At 38.0% G+C, this 24,703-nt stretch overlaps 1 protein-coding gene across 9 annotated transcripts in view; it reads right to left on the bottom strand.

The window, feature by feature from the left end:
* The window catches only part of PLCB1 (phospholipase C beta 1), a 670,724-nt gene that overhangs the window by 392,181 nt on the left and 253,840 nt on the right, over positions 1-24,703 (bottom strand). Inside the window, exon 1 of one of the 9 annotated variants that reach the window (XM_073236924.1) lies at positions 1,179-1,398. The exons of the other annotated variants lie outside the window; for them this stretch is intronic. The gene's annotated coding sequence lies outside the window, so the exon portion shown is untranslated. Of the gene's footprint in view, positions 1-1,178; positions 1,399-24,703 lie in introns of those variants that run through there. 9 annotated transcript variants of the gene reach the window in all.

The following is a 24,703-nucleotide window of genomic DNA, read 5'->3' as shown; positions in this document are numbered from 1 at the left end:
ACCCATCGTTTCCTGAAAATATACTTGGTGCCAGTCCCCTTTTCATGTGCTTTATATATTTTCTCATTTAATCCCTGCAACAACTCCGTGAGGCAGGTGCTTACTACTTCCTTTTACTGCCCAGGAAAGTGAGGCACAGGTAATTAGGGCACCTGCCAAGGTCACCTAGATAGGACAGGACACCAGCAATTTCACTACACAGCTGGTGGTTAGCCTTGCAATTCATAGGTTCCGTGTTTACAGGAGACCCTCAGAGACCGTGGGCAAAAATGGCTTCCACATGGTACATCAAAAATAGCCATATTCTCCCCCAAACTTAAAGCCTTCAGCACTTGATTAGCGATTTCCTGGTTATTTTTCTAGAATCCATTCTTGCTCTAGTTACTAGAGAGTCAAGTTTTATTTACAATATTATAAAGTTCACAGTTATTAGAAAGTTAAATTTCCAGCTGTTAAAATTATATTGCTGATACTGAGTCTGAAGTTTTCCTCTTGATGAACTAGCATGTATTTAAACAAAAAGGACAGGATGCTACAGGGAATTTGTTTCCTGTTCTAACTCTCCTCTGTAAAGCTAATTGTATTAGTAAACCTTCCTGGGACTACTTAGAAGTTTGGGTAACCTCAGCTGGTTGTGCCAGTGATGCTGAATCTGTTGACTCTGGTGAAATGGTTCTAGCCAAGACTTGTGAAGAGATCCCGTATGTGATGGAGAAACCTGCAGATAGTGAAGCTAGACGAGGTCAAACACTGTCTTGCCTCTGTGAGAGCAGCCAAGACAAATCATCCAGGCATGTTGGGTTCAGTGCTAAATTTAACTCAGGACAGGAAACATTTTCCATGCCAGCTGGATTTCTGCACCTCTGAGTCGTGAATTGAGATGGATGAACAATATCTCTCCTCCTTGTTCTGCTGGCAACTAGGCTCCACTGATCAAAGGTTTAACGTTGGCAACTTCAAATGCCACTTCTAGGTTTCTTTCACTTTGATCATGCAGGAGAGAATTTCTTAGAAAAGTAACAAACAAGGAATTGAAAGGAAATTGGGTTTTTAAAAAAAAACTGCCACAAATCACAGTCCATAAAGACCTGGTGAAGCAGCGAAAGTCAGTTCTGAATTTTAGCATCTGCTGTGGACTGAATGGCATCTCCCCAAAAGTCATATGTTGAAGTACTTACCCCAGTGTGACTGTATTTGGCAATAGGACCTATAAGGAGGTAACAAAAATCAAATGAGGTTTTAAGAGTGGAGTCCAGATATGATAGGATTAGGGGTCTTATAAAAAAACCAGAGAGCTCTCTCCCTCTCTCTCTTTCCTGTTGCAAAAAAAAACGAGAGAGGTCATATGTGTGCTTGGGGAGACGGTGGCCGTCTACAAGAGAGGCAAGAGAGGAGGTCTCAAAGCGGAACCTACCTCACTGGCGCTTGGATCATTTGATTTTGGATGTCTCGGCCTCCGGAACTGAGAGAAATATACTGCTGTTGTCTAAGCCACCCATTCCCTGGTATTTTGTTATGACAGCCTGAGCAGACTAATATAGCATCCAAGCCCTTTCAAATCAAATTTTTAAATTAAATTTAAGCTAACATTTTGTCCTTTCTAAGACCCTCACATGAAAATCCAGACTGCAAAGTATCTTTGTTAATACTAAATTATCTGGAGACATTTACACAATTGTGTAGAATGTGCCTACACATAAAGAAAGCCAGAGATGTGGACCATCAGAATGAACACTGAAGTCCCTGTATACACTTTTACATACCTCGTAGATATGACACTGGACATACCAAATACAAGCCTACAATTTCTAATAGCATGGGATGTAAGTTGGAAATCCTAAAATCTCTAAAAACCACAAATCGCTTCATGAGTTTGCAGCACATACATTTGATGGCAAAACTTATTGAGAAAAGGTGTGAAACAATTTATAGTATTGAAAAATCACATGAGGTTTCTTACAATCATTGCATTTGTTAGAAAGAACTCTTCTTTACCTTCTCTTTCCTGCTTCTCCTCTGTTTCTGTTTCTTTTTCAAAAAGCAGTAAGGGTGATGCTTCCATGAAGGTAAACACCCTTCTAATATATCTTATCTAATAAAATCATGATGATATTCCAGCCTCCTGCCTACCACATATAGTGAAAACAGCCCCTTGATATTAATTTTAGAGGTTTTGGTAATTCACATAGAGAGTTCCAACATTTGGAACAGTGCTTCAATGCAAGTAGTTTTTTGATTGTTTGGTTTTCTTTCCACTTCATTTGGAGCTTAGAATTAATTGAATAAGACAACACTATAAATTTATTCATGTATAATATGATATTAATGCATGCAAAATCAATATATAATTATATATTCACACATAATATAAACATAAACTGTATTTCCAAACTGATGAAAATACACTATTTAATTTCCACTTTCTTTTCTCTCTTTTGATGAAAAATAAAAATAGAAATTTCCATCATCAGTGCTGCTGTAGTTCTGTAGCTTATGCCTTGAAAAGGAAACTTAGATTAGAACCAGTCTGAATCCTAACGTTCATGAAGCCTCTCAGGGAGGGTCATCAAACACGCACATGCAGCCTGTGTTCTCAGCCTGGCTTTGGGTGCATCCTGCTTCCATGCAGTGTCATGCTGAGCCCAGCAGTTCAGGGGTACATAAGCTTGCCGCCCTGTTGTTTCCAACCACATACCCAGTTTTTCTGAAAAGTAATCTCAGCCTTAAAACAGACCTGGAAGAACCTATTTCCTGGTCTGCTCGCTTCTAAACCCGTCTGGAGTTCACATCACCTACAGCCTTTCTCCGGTCTCCCAGGTCTTTGCTAATCACTTTCACTCTCTCTACTTAAGGAGAAATTCTTCCATCTTGGACTCAGCTTTGATCTTTTACAAATGTTCCTGAAATTCATGGCATACTTTCCTATTTATCCCATGGACTTCTCTTCTAGTTTCAGACCTGTATTCAGATTCACACTCTTCCATGCTCAACCATAAAATAAACCCCTGGCTTTACTCAAAGGTTCAGACTCTGCCTTCATCACACAGGCAGCACCTGTGTGATGCATGCACCTGGAATACACTTCTAGTGTTTCCAGTTTGGCCTGCCTTTCTGTTGCTTGACCTTGAACGCTGACAAACATATGTACATGGTGTGACTAATGCAGATTCATATTCAAATTCAGGCTCTGACACAAACAACTAGAAAGACTCCATTTATGTGTATAAGCCACTGAAACTTAATTCTCCTTTTTAAACCATTGAGAGTTCATCTGTAAACATGGCAAAACATATGACTATTTCAATGGGAGGCTGAAAGGATTAAAATACCTATGCAGACTGGATCAGCAAAGGTGTTAGTGTTCTTCCTTCCTTTTACCATAAGGAGCTTCATAGAAAAATCTTCCTAACAGAGATAAACTGATTTTGATCAATGGCTTTACATTTTTCTGGTCATGCCCTCCAGCTGAAATGCACTTGACATCACCACTCACAATCTCATACATACATGTATGTACGTAACTGAGACACACATTTCACAAGCCAGCATTTAACCTAATTAGCTTGATATGCTCTGACATTTTCTATTGTAAGGTACTTGGCTCTATTATATTCTATTTCATTTTTTTAAAATTGTAGTTCCCAATCTACAAAATTGAATCCATAACCCACATAAAGGTCACGACCAAAAAAGATTGATAGAAAATATCATTCTGTCACTGAAACCTATGAACTCTAGTTCAAAAGGTCTACTGGGAAATTCTCTTTGTCTTCCCACCATAAGTTTTTTCATTTAGTTATTAAAAAGTTAAAGAAGTTTAAAAAAAAATCCAAGTCAGTTGTTCTTACTCTGGAAATCAAACTCTGCAGCATGTCCCCAGGGAAGAACCGATATGACACAAGGGAATAAAGGGCCCCGCAGACAACGTGTGGATAGATTCAGGAACCTCCTCCTCTCCTCTGGACATACATAGTTTCGCAAAGGCTTTTAAGAAGCCCTGCTTGTTCAGGAACTACTGATGGCAGCTGAATCCACGATCCACAACAAGTTCTCTGCTAACTGCCATGGGACAGAATGAAAATATTTTTCTCCTTAATTCTAATGTTTCCAATAAGTATTTGAAAAAGACACCAAGCAAAGTCCTACACGAAGTCACAGAAGCTCCTAACTTCTGACACCACTTTTGTTCTCCATCATTTGTCAATGCTTCTGTCAAAGGCAGTTTCTCTCAAAGATGGTCTGGATTTCCTGAGCCCACAGCCACCTGCCTCCCTGAACATTTCTGAATGCATCTCCAGCAACGAGGAGCTTCCTATTTAGTCCATTACACTTTCTTTCATAACACTTGGTATGGCTTTGCAGTTCAATAGTGGTTTGGGGGGATAGAGTATTGTGATATAATGTCATAAAAAAATTTGTATTTTGACATTCCGATGACCAAATATAGATTTCCCAGGTATTTTTGGTCTTCATCCACAGATCCTGAAAACACTCAGAGCCTTAAAGGTGAAATGGGTGTCTTGGCATGTTAATAAGAGACTTTTGGGAGGGAGCTGGAGGTTGAATCAGCCAAGGGTCAACGACTTAGTCAATTGTGACTATGCAATGAAGACCTCACAAAAACCCAGGAGAAGAGTATATCTCACCCTTTTTACTGCTTCCCTGTTGGAGAGAAAGCCTCCATGCTTGGGATATCAGAATGCTTCCACATGCCAGCAAGCCAGGCCCCAGGCTCCACGAGGATAGAGCCTTCTTTATTTGGGACCTTGGCCTATGCATCTTTTTACCTGGCTGTTAACTTGTATCCCTTATAGTCTGGTAAATGTGAGTGTTTTCCTGAGTTCTGTGAGTAGCTCTAGCAAATTAATCAGACCTAAAGGGGAGGTGGTGAGAACCTCTCATCTGTAGGCAGTTAGTCAGAAGCACAGGTAACAGTTGCAACTGACATCTGGAGTTGGGGGTGGAGGGCAGTTTTGCAGGATGGTGCCCTTCACCTGGGGAATCTCATGCTGCCTCTGGGCAGATGGCATCAGAATTGAGTTGAATTCTCAGACACTCTGCTGGCATTCAAGAAGTGCTTGGTGGGTTCAGGAACCCACAAGGAGCTGGTGTGGATTCAGGTATACAAACCAGGAGTGAACAGTCCTGCCCACCCTATTGACACTACACATTTTTTCCTGTTCAGTTTTCTGTTATCAAAACACAGCCACACAAACTCTTAAAGTTGACTTCAGATTTATTTTTTGAGACTTAGGTCATGGAAGCTTCAGCTGAGGATTTCCTGTCATCTGGACCACCCCTGGTTTTACCCACTTTCCTCTGTTTCATTCAAACACAGTCTTTTTACTGTCTCATTCAACAGACAGCTCCGTGCAGCCTACCCCCATGTTATGTTCCACTTGATGCCTGTATTTTCCAAGTCAGCTAAGACCAACTGCAATTAGAGAACCACAATTCAAGGCTTAAATCTTCAATCCTCAGAAATCCAGTTTCCTTTTAGACTTTCTGGTTGGGAGAACAAACTGGGCTTTCATCTTCCATGAGCCTAACCTATAAATCTGGATATGTCCAGATTTGAATTCTTCGTTATTAGAAAATCATTTTGTTATAATAATCTTCAATCACTTTTTGGCACTTTCTCATCCTCCTCCACCCAGTTCATCTTTTCCCCTCTGTGTTCTGAACAGCTCATCCTGTATTTTTGAAGGTCTAGAACTTAGACCACAAAGAAGGGATCAAATTTAAATTTCATTTTGCTCATCAATTTTCTATTCTGAGCTGCAAGTTTGCAGGTGTGTGTGTGCATATGCATGCATATGTGTGTGCAAACAAATACACGCTAGTTAGCTTGTCTGGTTTTTCATGAATGGAGTGAAAATCAAATTGTAATGGATTTCCTACTTTCTCAAAGACGCTTGGAAAGAAATAGAACTTTTCTTCCCTTAGCACTATGATTTATTTTAGGCCTTGTCCAGACACTACAGAGAGTTAAAGTATCATATTGCTCATGCAACTCGAGTGAAGAATGATGACTGTGCTGTGTGTCATTTTTTGCCAATCATCTTCCACATTTCAGGGGAAGAAACCCTATTGTCAGCGAGTCCCTGGCTTTCCCAGACAGAAATGAAGCAGTACTTCCCGCGGCCCTTTCAACTCTGCATTAAAGCAGAATCTGCTGACAGTGGTGCCAGAAAAGTGTCACCATAAAGCTCAAAGTAAAAGCGGAGTGAGCTTAAGCAGGTTTCCCACTGCCTGCTATAAGATACCAGAAAAATGAGAAAGAAGCTGTAAAAGCAGGACAGAAGTACTCTCTCATGAAAAAGCATTAGAAACATTTTCTAAAATTGAATGCAGTTTAGGCCTAACCCGCCAGCTCACTGCGAGGGAAAACCCAGGAATTAAGGCCTCAACATAGTGGACATGGCAGCCGACGGCGTGTAATACTAACTTTGTTTTACACTCATGGCCTAGAAGGTTTATATCCACCCATTTCTGAGGCAAGGGATATGCAATTATGTTTTAAGAATGAGAATGGGATTTCTTAAAGAAAGATTAAAGAAAGAAAGACAAAAAGAAGATACGTTTTCAGAAGAGTGACAAATGTAATTCCCTCTAGACCTCTGCTACTTAGAGCGTAGTCCACAGCATTACCTGGGATTACCTGGGACCTTCGAGAGACGCAGAATCTCAGACCCTCCCAGACCTGCTAAATTGGAGTTGCCTTTTAAAAGGATCCCCACGGGAGCTGGATGCACATGGTAGTTTGAGAAGCACTGGCCCAGGTGCCCTGACTAGGGATCTTTGAGCATGAGTAAGTGTGGAGGAGAGACCCGTCATGTGCATATTGGCCTGTCTGTGCTCACTTCACACTCCAGAAATGATGCTAGGGGAGGCGGAAGGCAGCCAGAGGGCTAATGTATCCTGATGTTAGAAAAAATCCCAGTGTGCAGGTGAAGGAGAGAGTTGACAGAAAGAGACATTCATCTGGTCTGGTATTGAATCAAACACTTTTCAACTAAAAAGTGCCACGAATGCTCAGTGAGGCCCTCTGTGTGAAAACAGTGCTCTGTGGTGGAAAGCAGAGAAAGTTGTTAGTTTTGATAAAAATAACAAATATTGAACATGTGACTTAACAAATACCCTGTCGTCTATCAAATGTAAATGTGTGTTATCAGAGCCCCTTAGAAATAAATATTTGAATTCCTGTCCTATGACTCAAACGTGAATCTTCACCAGATATTTTGCAGTGTTGTAAATTCTTACTGTGGGCAGCGTATCTTGGAACTCACGGTAGTGGGAGCAAGTCTGTTTTCATTACTACGTTTTGGTGTTCTGTTGGTGGTGGTTTTGTAATATGTTTTCTGTTTTGTTTTGTTTGTTTTGGGGGTGGATAAACTGCAGAACTGCAGGCCTAGCAATGTCATAAGAAACTTGGGAGCAATAAGGAGTGGGCCCAGCTTCTGAACTGTGTGGGTGACTGGCAGTCTTAGCTAAACACTGAGCCTTTCTTTAAATGCTGGATCTCAAGCTCTCGTTCATGTGATCCACACTTTCAAATTCAATTCATTTCACTTGATTATATATTAATTGTGTTTATTAAGTGCAAGGTACTCTGGGAAGCTTCTAAGAGATATCAGTGAACATGATTAGGTCTCTATCTCATGGAGTTGGCCAGGTGCAGGGGTGAATAGAAATACAGCCCTTGCCAAAGTTGAAGGTCATATCTTTCTGTTGTTAATTTGGCTTTCATCCCAATGTTAATAGGAATTGCTCAATCTGAGTTGATAAACTATCCTAAAGGGAGAAAAGGTAAATCTAGTATAATCAGATAGTATTATAAAAGTCTTGGCTAAGCTTTTTAAGTAGTCTTAATGCAGAAGTTTTTGTTTCTATGAAGACAAAATCTTAATATAAATATTGATATATGCACCTCATTCAGAATCTGGGACATGCTGCAACCTCTCAGTTCTCAGGGTTTGCTCTTGTTGTTTCCTCTACCTGGAATGCTGTCTTGGTTTTTCCAGTTATTGGCTCTTTCTCATTATTCAAGAGACAGCCTTGATTCTATCAAACCAGACACCTCAGCTTCAGTAAACTGTTTACTGATCACTGAGTGCACATAAGAAAAACTGGCACAGTAAGGTCAAGTCACATGCCCCGGATTGTGGGGGACTACAGAGAGATTTGAAACCCGACTGTCTACATCTGGAGCCCACGCTACAGCCCCCTAGGCAGGGCTTTTCTGGAGAGCTGGCATCACAGATTGGGCTGCCTATGAGGTCAGCGTAAACCAGCCTACATAGTAACCTGGAGATGTCGTCCAATAAAATACTCTCCACATTTCCAATTGAACATTTTCATGAAGTAACCCTGACAGCCTGTATTGCTGCACCTAATATCAACCGTACTTAAAATTCATAAGACAAAATATTTTACATTTTTTCGGACAAATGTGTATGTCTATGCAACCTCTATCAAGATACAGGCACACTTCCATCGCCCCAGGAAGGTCTCTTCTGCCCCCTCTCAGTCAACTGTGTACATTTCATTGCTTCTAGTAGAGATTTCTTCGAGCATTTTGCATAATGAGCCGTGTTTTGCTTTCTCATAAGTGATTCACCTGTCATAATAAACCAATAATCATATTTGAATGTTACAATATCAATGGCAATTTTTAACAGCAAGCTGCAATTCTGCACTTCCCTGCCCTATTTGCACATATGCAGACCTTCTGAAGTGTTAGTCATGCTCTGATTTCTGTTAAATTCATCTGGTTCTATAAACTCCGGCAGCTGACACTGTGCCAAGGAAAAGGGACAGGCTAGCTCGTCTGCTGTCTATAGTCTAGAGGTTCATCACCCATAACTGACCAAACCAATGAAGCAGGTTGTAAAGGCTCTTTCGGGCCTCCAAAGACCTCTCCCAACATCTTAGGACTAGAGAGGAGGCACGTGAAGACACTGCTTGGGTTTAATGAATTCTCCAGGGTACCCAAGTAATTTAAATTCTGTGCATGAGATATTTTCTCAGCAGGACATTAACTACATAGAAGTGAAGGTGGTTAAATTAGAGTGCATACTAGACCATGCCTCTCCAACGTGAACCCACCTGTGGACCAGCTGAGGATTTTGCTAAAATTCAGGCTCTGGTCCAGTGGATTTTGGGGCCTGAGACTCTGAATTTCTCACGAGGCCTGAGTGGTGATGGTGCTACTGGTCCAAGTACCACGGGTTGAGCACTCGGGACAAATTCAAGCTTGGATTAAATTAACATTTACCAGTGTGCAACGGTTTTAGGGCATAAAAGGGATCTCTAGTCAAGTAAATTTGGGCTTCACTGGGTGTAACTTGAAATGGTTTCTTTAATACTGGACTTTAACATGCTAATGTGAATTGTTACTCTTCAAAAATGCCGTATGGTACATGAAGCTTCCCGAGTTTATTAAATCATCAAACATTTTCTTTGCAGAGAGTCTGATGGGTCTGTTGCCCCATAGGGTGAAAGAACCTTGTAGACCCTTTCTGAACCTAAGCTTGCATTATTTCCTTGGGTTTGATTATCATGGGTTTGAAAAATATGAAATAAAACCAAAAAACCCTGCCCATTGCTTTATATCCCTTATTTTTGCTCCTGTCTGAAATGACAGGTCCCATACATTTTCAGAGCAAGAAGGCCAACGTTATACATTATTTGCAATTTACTGCCTAAAGACAAGGCAATGTGGGTACACATAAAACTGCCTAACATATAAACTACATAAGCAAATTCGTTACATCATTGACTGCCACAAATAATGATAAGGTTGTAGGGTTCATTTTTCCCACATTGTAACAATGCTATTTCTTCATTTCACTAGCTTAACTGGGAAAGCTGAATCCTGTGTCTTATTTCTCTGAGTTACATCCTTCCCTTAGTATGTCTCTTGCTTAGGGATATGGTATCCATTGGACAGCTGAGTTTTTAGATTTCTTTTTCAGACTGTCAAACTGGTTTATTCCATCAGGTACCTACAACAAAAATAGACTTTAAAAACATGCACTGCCACTAAACTTAAATTCTGAATGACAAGGGCAAACTTTTCTTTCTGATTTGGATGTTTTTGTTACACCTGGAGTTTTTGAGGTACAGCCTTGCACTGTGTGATGACATTCTTGTTTTAGCTATGTAAGTGCACCAATCTCACATACTGGGCTGAAGCTTTCAAAATTGTATTTGCTGAAAAAGATAACATTAAAAAAATGCCACTGTAAACCATTCAATAGCATTTTACCACTCTTAGACTTAATATTTATGGTCTCAAATAACCCTGAGCAAACCTGGGGGTCCACAGAATATTTAAAAACTTCTGCTAGGTCCTGTGCAAAGATCATAGATAGGAGCAGCTTGCCTAGAGAAGCGACAGTGACTAGTTGACATCCCAGGATCTGTGTCTCAGCTCTGCTTGGTTGTTCTCATTTAGCTTATTCAGGACTTCTCTCATATTCATTACAATCCACAGTGTAGATATTAGAGGTAAGGAAATCAAGGGCATTTTCTGTTATGAAAGTGTGTATTTATAAATATCTTGTAAGTATCCTCAGAGCTGTCAGGAATCAGCTCCATTAATAAGAATTACTGCTGTGACCTTATTTAATAATGGAACTTTGACAGGCTCATTTCTAATAGAAAAATCCATTTATAATAATTTCAGATACAAACTGCTACACATATAGATATTTGAGGCCTACAAATCAAGGACAAACTTACCACAATGTTAAAACAGCTAATAATATAGTTACCTTAAAAATGTCAAATATTATAAGCAAACTGGATACATAAACATCTGAGTTGCAAATAAGCTCTTCATTCAAATAAATGGCCCCATTACCCACTATTGCCTCCATGCAAAATTATCTTAATAACTATAACTAACATTTTTTGGATGCTTTTTTGAGTCCAACCACTGTCCCAGGCCTGTGACTAAAGTCACATTTCTGAAAATATAAAGAACTTCCACCTACGAAATGCAGGCACCACATAAAAGTATTCTAAAATCTGTTAAGCATTGTATGAAGCTCAAAATATGTGTCGCTGGTGCAATTTTACACACCAAAGACATGTTAACTTTGATTTTCAAAAGATTAAGTTAAAAAAAAGCTTTCAAAACACAGACATCTTAAACGATTACTTACTAACATCAGTGTCAATATTTTAATTTAACATCTTTAATTTTCCACATGATCAGGGGTGCTTACATAATCATTAGCAGCAATAATCATGTGAAAATTACATTAATGAGCTTAGCTGCAATAATCACGTGAAAATTATATTAAGGAGCTAAGGGAAACAAACAAGAAGTATTTTATACAGACGGGGTTTAAAAAGAAGGGTTCTCCTGGGACCCTGAGAAGTTGCAGCATTGTCCCTGCTCATCTGTGTAGGCACGGGGCTCCAGAAACCCTGGGAAAAGGGCATCATTTCATCCAGTCTCTCTCCAGGATGGTGTGTTTGAGCATCTAGAAAACTTAGTAATTATATGGGAATTAGACTATAGCTGGATAAGAAATTCAAAAGTAGTTATCCCTTTTCTAAAAATGTAAAGATTCTGATTTTTTTTCATTACAATGTACTTTTGCAAAACCCAAAGATCACCTTTGAAAAAGTAAAGAAAAAGGAAGAACAAAGAGAAAGTGCTCCATAAATAGATGAGAGACTGCCATTCATTACTCACTGCAGATCTGAATAAAAAAAGAATTTACATATAATTGTGTGCTCATTTCTGAGGCCTTTTTAGGGTAAGTGAACAAAAAGCCACGATCTGCGTGTTCTGAAGATATTCAGTGACAGATTTGATCACATCATGTGTGGTGCTTGGAGGTGGCCCGATGGCTGGGGCACAGCGAGCCGGCACATGATCAGGTAGGCAGAGCCACCCAGGGTGACACAGAATCAGGGTTTATTAGAGAACGTCCATCTTACAAAATTGTGGAGGCTGGTGAAGAAGTCTATGAAAGATTGGTGCCATTGCATTTCCTGGTGAGACCCAAGTGACTACAGGTCAGGACCGGCTGTTAGGAAGTAAAGCTGGACCTGAATGGGGAGAGAGGAAGGGCAAATGAGAACCTAAGTCTGACTCTCACCATCTCCAACCTGGACAATTCATCTGACCTGCAGAAGACACTGGCACCCTTCCTGGGGAAGTACCCACAAGAGCCTCAGGCTGGGACCTAACGGGAGAGAAGCAGGTTACTGCTCCATCCCAGCAAGGTGACTGTGGAGCAGATGACAACCTATACAATCTATGTATAATGCTTGTGAGCAGCCTGGTTTTCTTAGAATGGGTCAATAGGCCCATTTCAGTGAGCATGAGGATATCCTGCCAGACGGAACTATTACTCATGAATAAAATATGGGCGTCTCATATTTGACAAATTGGATTTTCTCTCAGAAGATATTCCCCTTAGACATTCTGTCTTCTTACAAAGTATATGGGACTCCACTGAAAATAGGAATTAAATAACAAATCGATTGGAATATCTCATTAGACTGTATATAACTTCATGGGTATTTTTATTAAGATTTATTGCATTGAATTGTAACCATCTGTCAATCCGTAGCATGAGCTCTTCTAAAGGAGAGAACATGTCCTGTTCAGTGTTGTAGTTCTAGTACAAGGCGCTCAACAAAAGCAAATAAATGCATGACTTCATTAATGAATAAACCCAAACTGTTTTTCTATGGAACTGAAAAGAAACTGAACTACTGGAGCAATTAAATCCTATTGCCATGATTAATTCCACTTTGCAAAAAAATATATATGCTCTAGAAGAGTCACCAAAGATTATGCCCCTAAAATTCTATGCCTGGCCCTGGTTATTTCTAACTGTATCTTTCCTTATCTGCCAAATATTCTTCTTTAGTCAGCCTACGTACACATGGCCCCCTAAACCCAACACAATCATGCCCAACTCTATTTGCATAATTTCCCTGAAAGTCTCTACACCTATCTTATCTTTTAATTTTTTAAGACTCAGTTCAAGTGCTAAAGACCTTACTGACCATGCTAAATTACAGCAGGTGTCTCCTCTGCTCTTTCTCACACACACACATTCTCCTGAATATCCCAGAATTTCCTTCCAGTTCTACTCATATGACTACATAAAATGTGCTCCCTTATTATAAGCTTATTTTTACCTGTTCTTGGGGCTATCTTTTACCTCCCAAAGGGACATTAAGTTGCTTGAAGTAAGTGAACATACCTTGGCATCCTCTGCAGTTAGAGTGACCGTGTGTCTTGGATTTTCTGCAGAGCCTTTAGAATTCTGTTGTACATAAGAAAGTCAACTTCATGATATATAACTAAATCTGATTTAATGTAACATTTTTACATCTAAATGACTTTTCTTATACTTAGCCTTGTTTTCTCTGCACCCAGAACTTAGTGTACTATGTACCTATGTAAGTTGCTTTAAATAACTTTTGAGAACACCATAAATAAATGGAAAGAACAGAAAACCTCCTTTGTCACACCCTGCCCTCTCATTTTCTTTGTTCTGAAAGTATAACTCAAATACTCACAAAACCTTGAACTTAGAAGTAGCCAAACAGAATTTCAAACAAATCATACCTGTGTTTTGGAGAGTCATTAGCTTATAGATTATTTTTAGTGTTCTCTTGAGGAATAGGAAAGAGCAGGAAAGGGAAAGTTTCAAAACAGTGGTAAGGAGGAGTACAGAGGAACAGGGAAAAACATTAGAACAGGGAAAAATCTCTCTCATTAAAAGTCCAGTACTCCACTTCCAGAGCAATTTACCTAACCCAAATAATTAAACAATAGGAGACCTAGGTCAGATTTGGGATCCCGGTTCGCAGCTCTCTCTTTCCAACAGCCCTTGGTATCTTTCTGCAGGGTAGTATCCTATTTATTACAGAAGTAATTTCTATTATGGTGTAGAAGACCCCATGGGTGTCCTATCCACCACTATAGGAAGATGCCTGAAACTTATTTAGGTGGACAGTTTCCACACATGCCGGCATTTTTCTCTCTCCAACACCCACAGTCTCTCAGGTGTCCCCAAGAGGCACTGAGCCCAGATCCCACATCTGTGACACACTCTGTAATGTACTCTTTATTGACCTTCTCATCCCTGCTTCACTATCCTCGCCCCACTCACTGAGTTCTTAGAATCACTGCCGCATAGACCTCTTGTATCCAAGTCTTGTCTCAGAGTCAGATTTGGGGGGAATCAAGATTAAGACAGATGGTATAATGGGACAAATGCTATGAACTGTTTTATCAACATCATTCTCCAATTCTAGCTCTCAGTACATTTCCTTGCTTTTAAAAATGTCAGTGATAATTTTTTAATCCTTGTCCCCAGACTGAACCCAGTAATCTGTCCCTTTCCTTCCCTTTCCCTTCACTGTGGAGAAAAAAAGCGTATGTCCAAATTTAACTACAGATGTTCAATAAACCTCAGAGAGCACCTGCCTTGGAAGGACTCTGTGTTTCATGAATGGATGAATCAAAGGATCAATCAGTGGGGTACACCTCGCTCACATTTGGAAGAGATTTAGAGTAAGCAGTTCAAGCACCATTAAGACTCACTCCTACTGCATCAAATACTCTTCTGTGGATAAAATGAATGTGCTGCTAATGTTTGCTAGCCCACGATAAAAATAGAGAATTCCTAGCTTTTTTGAATGGGTGATTAATTAGCAAGTGAAAATTGCTCTAGGACAGTGGCTCTCCAACTTTCATACCACTTGCCTGGGGATGTTGTTAAAATGCATATTCTGAGTCAGTAGGTCTGGATGGGTGCCAAGATTCTGCATTTCTAATAAGCTTCCAGCTGTTGCTGCTGCTGCTCTTACTAGGACCACCCTTTGAGTGCTAAAGCTGTGAACCTGTGCTGTCCCATAAGGCAGCCATGAGCCACGTGTGGTTATTTAAACTTATAAGGAAATAAAATAAAAAATTCAGTTCCCTTTGTCACATCAGTCATGTTCCCAGTGCTCAACAGCCACATGTGGCTAGTGGCCACCATACTGCACAGCACAGACATAGAGCATTTCCATCAATGCAAAAAGTTTTATTGGATAGAATTGTTTTAAACATTGGACAAATGTTCACAGATATTTTATTGTTCTGATTTTGTATTCTTTTAGTCTTTTCTTCCTCCTAGTTTCCTTATTCCTCACTAGTTTCTAATACCCTACCCCATGTTTGTGGAGTTTTCTTTTCTTCTCTTATACTTTCCTAAGGATTCTGAAATGGGAGGCCCTAAGGCATCTTGTGGATACATTTCTTCTAAAAGACTTCGTTGAAACTCCACAGACCATCAAGACAATGTACCATCATCTATAAATATCCTCATTTCTAATACGTTTTTTTGTAGATTTGATAAATAAAAGTAATCAGATAGTTTGGGGCAAATATACTAAATCTGATGTGGCTTAAATGTCCTTTTAGAATACTAGCTATAGCAATAATCTCTCTCAATTTCATCAACCAAAATAAAAATATGTGTAGTTATCACTCATCTCTTAGTATCAAGATCACACAAGCAGGGCATTTATAATAAAAAACAGATTTCTGGGTTTTGTCCTGATAGTGCTGTCTCCATTTACATTTTCATAAAAGTGATACTTTTTATTGACTCACATAGTAATTAATCTTTCTAATAGCCAAAAGTGCTTCAGAAATACATTTGTTTGCCTCTCAATCTGTTAGTCTCAGAAAGTCAGGATTGGCTATTGGAAAACATCTTCCTGGAAAATAAAGGTATATCCAAAGTTCAAATGCAGCCTGAATTGCTTGATTATCTTTAAATGCAATTTGGTTTAGAAAACTACAGTCGATGACAGCATACACTGTAGGCAACACTACTACGGGACACCCTAGAGATGGCACCAGTGCAATCATTCTAGCTCTTGAGTTTTAAAATCTAATTTGAGATGAGGAAGTTTGCAAAAAAATAAAAGACTCAGCACATGTTAAAATGCTTCTGATACTGCAAATAGAGAAGGACCCAGAATGCTGTGTACAGGGTGATCTTTACTTTATGGTCAAATAGCAGCAGTCAGAGACATCTGATCTTAGTCCTTTTGTATTAGCCAGGCTAGTTTTTGTCAAAGTCTATGAAAAGGAACAGTGAGTGACTGACTCAACTCCAAGATGTGTAACAAATTCAGAATCCTCAGCTTATTTCAAATGTTTGATGAGCCTTTTCTACATTAATAATCATGATGGCTAATGGAAGCAGACCCTCATATTTTAAAATGCCTTAGAGTATTTACACTGACAACTTGATAGAAGAAAAACCTAGAATGCTCACCATTCTATGTTCATGGTGTTAAACACAAAGTTTAGCAATTAAAAATAAGCCTGGAGACCCTCCATTTATTATGGTAACACACCCTAACTGTGTCCCTGACAAGGAATCAGGTAATATATAACAATTTTAAAAACAAAAGGCTAAGGCAAGAAAAAAAATGGATGATTTTATTGGTTACAGGTTTAAACAGTATAATATTAAAATAAAATTCATATCAATTATTAGAAACCAAATTCATAAATATATAAACAAAATATTTCTAGAAAACTCCAAGTGCTTTCTATGAAGATAAAATAAACTTTAATGTTTGCATAATTATCTACATAATTTGGTGAAAATCTTTAACAAACCAACAAAAGGTGCAGCTGGAATTTCCCCATCTGATCCAATATACTGGCTAAATGATCTTTTAAAATGTATACTGACTTTTTTTTTAAATGACAGGTGATCCCTGTAGAAATTTTAAAAACAACTAAAATGTGTAAGAAGAAAAAAAAAATCCTTCAGTATGCCAAAACCCAAATATAGGCACTGTTAACATGCCAGGGTGTTTTTTCTTTGCAACATACATATAAACATAGACGTATTTAATTTTTAAAAACTAAGGCCAAATTGAATGGATAACTAGATAGACACAGACAATAGCTGGAATCTTTATGGGTCAGACGCTGTGGCCTCCCTTCAGTGTGTCACCTCATGAATTTTTGTGATAACCATACAAGAAAGGCATAGTGGTATCTCTATTTTACAGACAAGCAAGCACAGGTGTTAAATAATGGGACTGTATTCTCTACTAGACTATAAAATCCTGTAAGACAAGGCCTGGCTATTTGCTCATCCCTGACTTCCCACTTTGCCTACTGCACAATTTGATTACATATTAGAGAGTCACTTAATGTAAACCTGATAGTGAAATGAAAGTGAGTTAGAAGAGGAAAACAATGTTGTCTTGTGCAGTATGTGCGGTTATTGCTCTCAATTCTTCACCCCCTCACTCCTGGGACCCTATAGTGGGGTCCAGTAGGTAGAATGTCCATCCCTGCCCCACTGATTGGGCTTGGCCATGTGATTGGTTTTCACCAATAGAATGTGCTGGAAGAAGGAGCATGCCAGAAAGACTCAAGGGCCTAAGAGAGAGGGAGAATTGTACATATTTTTTGACCTCCTGCCACTGTCTTGGAAGAACAGCCTCAGATAGGTACTGCTTTGAGGAGATTACAGAGACCACAAGAGGAAATCTGAACCCAATGTGAGCTCTGAGCCACACTCACCCATCACACAGAATAGCATAGCATAACACAGCTGACCATCCATCCCTGAACAAGAAAAGAATGCATGTTTGGTAAACTATTGAATTTGAGAGGTTTTAGTTCAGTTGTATTACAGGAATAACTAATATGCCTTGTAATGTATTCATTAACATGCAATAACTTGAGTAAGCTGACCCATAGTTTTTAAGTTAAATGTGTCCACTTTTTAATGAGGGAAGTGTCTTTCTGCTTCACAAATTCATGAAGGAAAATGCCTCTGACAGGTAACAAATCCGCGTGCTCTCTTGTTAAAAGGATCTTTTGTATTGACTCAGAGAACTACAGAAATGAAAAACAGGATGTCTGAAATTTGTACCCCAAACAATCTGTTCAACAGGACTTGGAAACAGCAACATAATAAAAGTCTTTAGCTGTTATTAACAGAGGGTGAATGAAGGCTAAAAGGGTGACTTTATGGTTAACTGGCAGCAGGCAGGTTGTACTTCTTATAAACAGACCTCTATTTTCACTGTTCTTTTAGAGTGGCTTTAACCAACAGAACTATAATATGACCCACATGCCTTCTTTTAAATTTTCTGGTAACCATTTTTGTTTTAAAAGCTAAAAGTAAAAAGGTGAAATTAATTTTATGAATATATTTTATTTTAACCCAATATATCTAAAACAGTATTCTATATCCAAACTCCTTCTTAATAATATAAGAAGTTCCTAATGAAATAGTTTACATTCATTTTCTCTAAGTCTTCAAAATTCATTGTGCATCTTACACTTCCAGTACATCCAGTTTGGACCAACCACATTTCAAATATGGCTAGTGGTTACCATATTGGATGGTGTGGTTTTAAATGACCTAATCTATTGCCTGTTTTCATGTATTAATTCCCTGTGGTTGCAGTATAAAGTCACTACACACTTAGTGGCTTAAAACAATACAACTTTATTCTCTCATAGTTCTGGAGGCTAAAAGTCCAAAAGTAAGACGTCATCAGGGGCATGCATTTCCAGAAGGCTCTAGAGGAGATTCTGTTCCTGTCAGCTTCTGGGGATTCCAAGCATTCCTCGCCTTGTAGCTGCACTATTCTCATCTCTGTTTCACACTGCCTCCTCCTCTTCTATCTATGGCAAATTTCCCCTGACTATCTCTTCAAGAAAGCCTGTCACTGGATAATCCAGGATGATCTTTCCATCTCAAGATACTTACTGACATCTGCAAAGACCCTTTGTGAAGGTAACATTCACAGCTTCTAGGAATTAGGACATGGACAAATCTGTTTTAGGGTTACCACTCCACCAATTCAACAAAAATAACAAATAAGCTAGCAAAATGAAAGAAGACTGTGCATGGGTCAATGCGGAGTGTGTTCTTAAATCGAGGCATGTAACTATCATAATATGCACATGAAATTCAGTATACATAAATAAAGAATGTTAATTTAATGAAATAAATAACAATAAAAGGATAACCAGTTTTCTTATGTGATAATGTGACCCACCAGAAGGGCTTAAACGAAAAAAAAAAAAGAACATTATTAACTTTTGTCAGGGATGTGGAGGCCAAGATTCCTCTTACACTATAAATTAGAGCAACCTCTTTGGGAAAATGTTTGGTCCTCCGGCACACACCCTGTGACTCAGCAACTCCACTCCTGGGTGTCTGTGTTCACCAAGAGGCATGTGTTAGGTTGTTGAACATAGCAGTATTTGTCATAGCACCAAACTAGAAACTACTCAAATGGCTATCAAGTGTATAAAGGAATACTAAATTATAGAATATTTATATGCTGGGATATTTTATACAGCAAAGAGGATGAACAATCTACAGTTAAACACAACAACATGGTTGAATCTTATAAACAATGTTGAGTGAAAAAAGTCAGATATAAAAAGCATACACGGTATGAATTTATTACATAAAATTTTAGATTTTATTAATCAAAGTGCATTAGATCAGATTCAAGGGGTGGGCCCAGTCCCCCATCCTCCTTGTCCCATTACTCTGTTTCATTTTTTTTCCTAGTGCATATTACCCTAATTGATCTTGTTCATTTGTTCATGTACCCATTCTCTCCTCTTGTCAACCCCGTTCTTCAGAGAATATAAATTACATGTGAGCAACATCCTTGTCTGTCCTTACAGAGGTCAAGTTTAGTTCAAGAAGACAATATTTGTAGACCTCTCTGATGGCTAAAGTAAGTTTATCCTGATTGGGGATATAAGTCTCCCACATAAAAAATTTGTAGCATAGCAAGTTCCAGTTACAGTCTTTAATTCTGTCAGGAAAGAGCATGATGGCAGCTGTGTGCCATCGTAGGAATGTCCTTTTTCTACTAGGTTAAAACTCCATCTATACAAACTCCCCTGACTCCAACTTCATGTCCACTGGATTCTAGCACCTTGGCTAATTTAGCTGGGGCTACACGGTGAGTGATCTATCAATCTATAACCCACTGAAATGCTACTTGTTTCTGAAAAATTAAAATTTCAAGGCTCAAACTGTGTGAAATACTCAAAATTAGACTTATTTAATAGAAGATCAACTGTACTTTGGATTTTAGAGTGCTTATTCACACAGAATATGAAGGATTAATATTAGTAATGAGATTACATGGTTATTAGCAATAGAAAAATAATAATTATTACAATGACTATATATACATAGCTCTCAAATGTCCTGAACAGGTAGTCATATGTGTGTGGCATCAGAAAGGCTGATGAGTGTGAGATGAAGTAATTTGTCTCAGTTGCTACAGTGGGTAGTGGTGCAGCTAGGAATAGACCCTAACACAGTTGACTTTTTTATAGTGTGATGTTAGCTACTTAGATAAAAATGCTAATTTGCTTAAAGGTGTAAAGCTTTCCAAAATCAAGAATTGCTGTACTAAGGATGTATTGCAATCTACTACCTGTAGATTTACACTAGAGAAACCTCACTTTAAAACCAAACAATGTAACATATCCAAGCATCTTCTATAGAATAGAAAATTTGCTAAGGGAAGTCTAATATTTATGTCATCACAATATTTTTTAGAAAATAAATTTCTTTCACTATATAAATAGATATAACAAATTAGGATGATGTACAGATAAAACTAATGTAATGTCAATAGTAAAATTAAAAATAAAATTAAAATTAATAAATTTAAAATTTAAAATAATAATTTCCAATTTGGAATATTTTTACAGCAACTAAACTAGATTTTTGTCAATTGAATTACAAAAAAAGGTTGCAAAGATAGTAGAATTCTCCTACACTCTACATCTAGATTCTCTAGTTGTTACTATCTTCTTACTAGCATGATATATTTATTTAGAACCAAAGAGCTAATATTAATACATAATTTTGAACTAATGTCCATACATTATTAATATTTCCTTAGTTCTTAACTAATGCCTTTTTTCTGTCCAGAATCCCATCTAGGATAGTACATAACATTTCATTTTTATGTTTCCTTAGGGTACTTTATACTGTGTTTCTTAGACTTTCCTTATTTTCAATGAACTTGACAGTTTTGAGAAGTACTATTTAGGCAGTTACAAAATATCTCTTAATTTGGGTTCGCTTGATGTTTTTCTCATGACTAGATGGAAATTATCAGTTTTGGGGAGGAAGACCACAAGCCCAAGTGTCATCATGACATCATATGAAAGTTACACATCATCAACATAACTTAATACTGATATATTTACCTTGATCACCTGGCTGAGGTAGTGATTTTCAGGTTTTCCCACTGTAAAGTTACTCTTTTTCCCTCTTTCCATACTGTTCTCTTTGGAAGGTAGTCACTATAGGAAGCCCACATTTGCAAGCTGGAGTTACTATGTTTTATCCTCCTGAGGGTGCATTATCTATATAAATTATCTGGGATTCTTCTATATGGGAGATTTGTCTATTCTTTCTTATTAAAAATTTATTTTAATCATATAATTATATCAGTATGGATTTAAGAATATTTATTTTATACTCTAGGTTATAATGCAGTAGTATTATTACTTATTTTCTTGCTCACATGGTTCCAGCATGGCTATTATGAGCTCTTTCACTGGCTCCTGTGTCCCTTGGACATACTCTAATTTTTGTGTTTTTTGAGTACTTCCTTATTCTTTGTAACTATGAGATGGACCAGGTTCATCTTGTAAATAGGGAATCAGCTATTTCTCCAAGAAGCTCTGGTTCTTTTTATCAGAGAATGATCTTAAAAATCAAGATCTGCCTCATATAGAATTTACTGATATCATCATAATTCCTCCAAGTGGCAAAGATACCTCGAGACAAATGCTGGGCATAGAAGCCACAGGGCATAAATATGCAAAGAAGTAAAAAGCTAACCTTTTCAAACAATATGGCTTCTCTCTCACTTACCAACTTTACATTTCCCTGTATGGCCCCGGAAGATGACTGGTTAGCCAGAGACGGGTAAGATTCCTCAAGGGAGGAACAACCTAAGACAGGCACAGTCGCAGGGGGGCCATCAGGTAGGAAATTGGGGATCAACAGAGGTGAGGCTTAGAACCTCACCCTCCCCCCCGTGCTGAGAGAAATCTTCTGCATCCGTGGATGTTTTATTGCCCCTGTCTAGCTTAGATTAACACACAGTCTACAGGCACACACCTGATCATCTACATTTGCTCTCTTACAACACTTGACTATGTTTTCTACCTTTATCTTGCATCTACCTACCACTTTAGCATTTTATTAAAAATAATAATAATAAAGAGAGAAATATGGTATCCACATATAAATCAAGTATAAAAATCAAACGAATATTCATATTTGAACTGATTGTTTATAGTTCATAATGCGTGATCAAAACCGAAAGTTTCTGTGATGACTGCCCTTGTACTGTTCACCATGTAACTTATTCACTATGTAAGAATTTGTTCTCCATGTAAGAACTTGTTCGTTATGCTTCAGAAGATTGGAGACTGACGAAAATTAGGCTTGGGGTGGATTAAAGATTGTGCATTGAGCATTGACTCCCCTATACAGAATTTTATTGTTGTTAACAACCATTTGATCAATAAATATGAGAGATGCCCTCTCAAAAATAAAAATAAAAAAATAAAAAAGTACAGACTTCCAATTGTAAAATAAATAAGTAACCGGGATGTAATGTATAGCATAAGGAATAGAGTCAAAATACTGTAACAACTTTGTATGGTGATAGCTGGTACCTAGAATTATCGTGTATATAAATGTTGAATCACTGTGTTGTACACCTGAAACTAATGTAATACTGTGTGTCAACTACCCTTCAATAAAAAATAATTATTTACCAAAAAAAAAATCAAGATCTGAGCACTGGGAGTGCTTATTGCTTCCTGGATGTGTTGCTGTTTATAGGTTCTGTTAGTGAACAGACCTTGAAAATATATATGTATATACTAACCTGTGCATGTATACATATCTATAATTATTTTCTATTAATCCATGTGTATCTCTACTAAGTCTAACAGATTCACACTGATGTCTCATTATAGTACCACTGATTCATTTTAGCTGTCACCCATTGGTTATCTGTAACAATTAAGGTAGCAGGAGGGTATGGACCATAAGTCAATAAGGTGACTTACAGCCATCAGAATTTAGAAATAGAGGTACATCATTTATGTTAAGTTCCTACCATGCGGTACCGTGTTCCAAGAATTCATCAAAACATCTCTGATAAATGGATTTAAAACATAAGGAACAGCCCAGCCAAACTGATCCCTCACATGGAACTACTTTCTTTGGGAATTCATTGTGAGGCTGGAACAACCAAAGGACAGAATTTGAGCAGACTGACTCTGCATTTTGTCCCTGATCTAGTGCTTCTTTAGTGAGTTTTCTTTCTGAAAAGACTCTCTGCTTAACAGGCTCTTGTGTATATGGAATCACCTTTTGCTGCAATGGAATATTGGAAGGCAAAAGTCAAATCATCTGATTCAAAATAAATAAGTCTCCATTAACAAGGAGATAAAACATAGTGCCTCACTTGCCTCTCATTGCTTTTTAAGACATAAAACTCAGCCTGAAAGTGTTGAAAACACTCAACATAAGGCAATTTTTCCTGAATATATGCACCCTATTTTTATGACTGTGCCTATCATTGAAAATACTACCTACCTATCCCCCAATGTTTACTTAGGGTTGGGCTTGTACCTTAACACAAAGTGAATGAATTTATTCACTAACAAGCATTTGGGTTTACTAGTAAAATAGAGAAGCAGCTTTTATCGACATGGCCTTCACTGATTTAAAATTACACATTTATAAAATTTAGTTTCTACAGTTACTTCATCCACATATCTTCCTTCTTAAACTGAACCAACAGAATACATAAGAATAAATAAGATGAATTTGTGACTACATTGATGGACCTTAAGGACATTATGCTAAGTGAAATAAGTCACACAGAAAAATACCCTATGGCTTCACTTACAAGTGGAATCTAAAAAACAAACAAACAAAAAACCCAAGTTCATAGAAGCAGAGAACAGATGGATGATTGCTAGAAGCAGAAGGTGAGGGAGGAGAAATGAGTGAAGGAAGTCAAAAGGTATAAACTTCCAGTACTAAAATAAATAAGTCATGGGGATATAATATACAGCATGGAGGCTACAGTTAATAATTCTGTATTGCATATTTGGAAGTTGCTAAGAGAGTAGCTTTTGAAAGTTCTCATCATGCCAAAGCAATCTTAAGAAAGAAGAACAAAACTGGTGGTTATCTTACTCCCTGCTTTCAAACTTATCTACAAAGCTGTAATAATCCAAACAGTATGGTACTGGCACAGAAATAGACACATAGATCAATGTAACACAATAGAGAGCCCAGAAATAAATCGTGCTTATAGAATCAATTAACATATGACAAAGGAGGCAAGAATGTACAATGGGAAAAAGACAGTCTCTTCAATAAATGGTGTTGGGAAAACTGGACAGCTACATGCAAAAAATGAAACTGGACCACTGTCCTTATACCATACTCAAAAAGAAACCTGAAAGTGGATTAAGGATCTAAATATAAGACCTGAAAACATAAAATTCCTAAAAGGGAATTCTTGAACATCTGTTTTGGCAATAATTTCTAGATATGTCTCCCCAGGCAAGAGAAATAAATGCAAAAAAAAAAAAACA

The sequence above is a fragment of the Manis javanica genome, chromosome 5 (genome assembly GCF_040802235.1).
Source record: "Manis javanica isolate MJ-LG chromosome 5, MJ_LKY, whole genome shotgun sequence".
Taxonomy (NCBI): domain Eukaryota; kingdom Metazoa; phylum Chordata; class Mammalia; order Pholidota; family Manidae; genus Manis; species Manis javanica.
The sequence above is the reverse complement of the archived record's forward strand: the minus strand, read 5'-3'. Positions and strand labels throughout refer to the sequence as shown.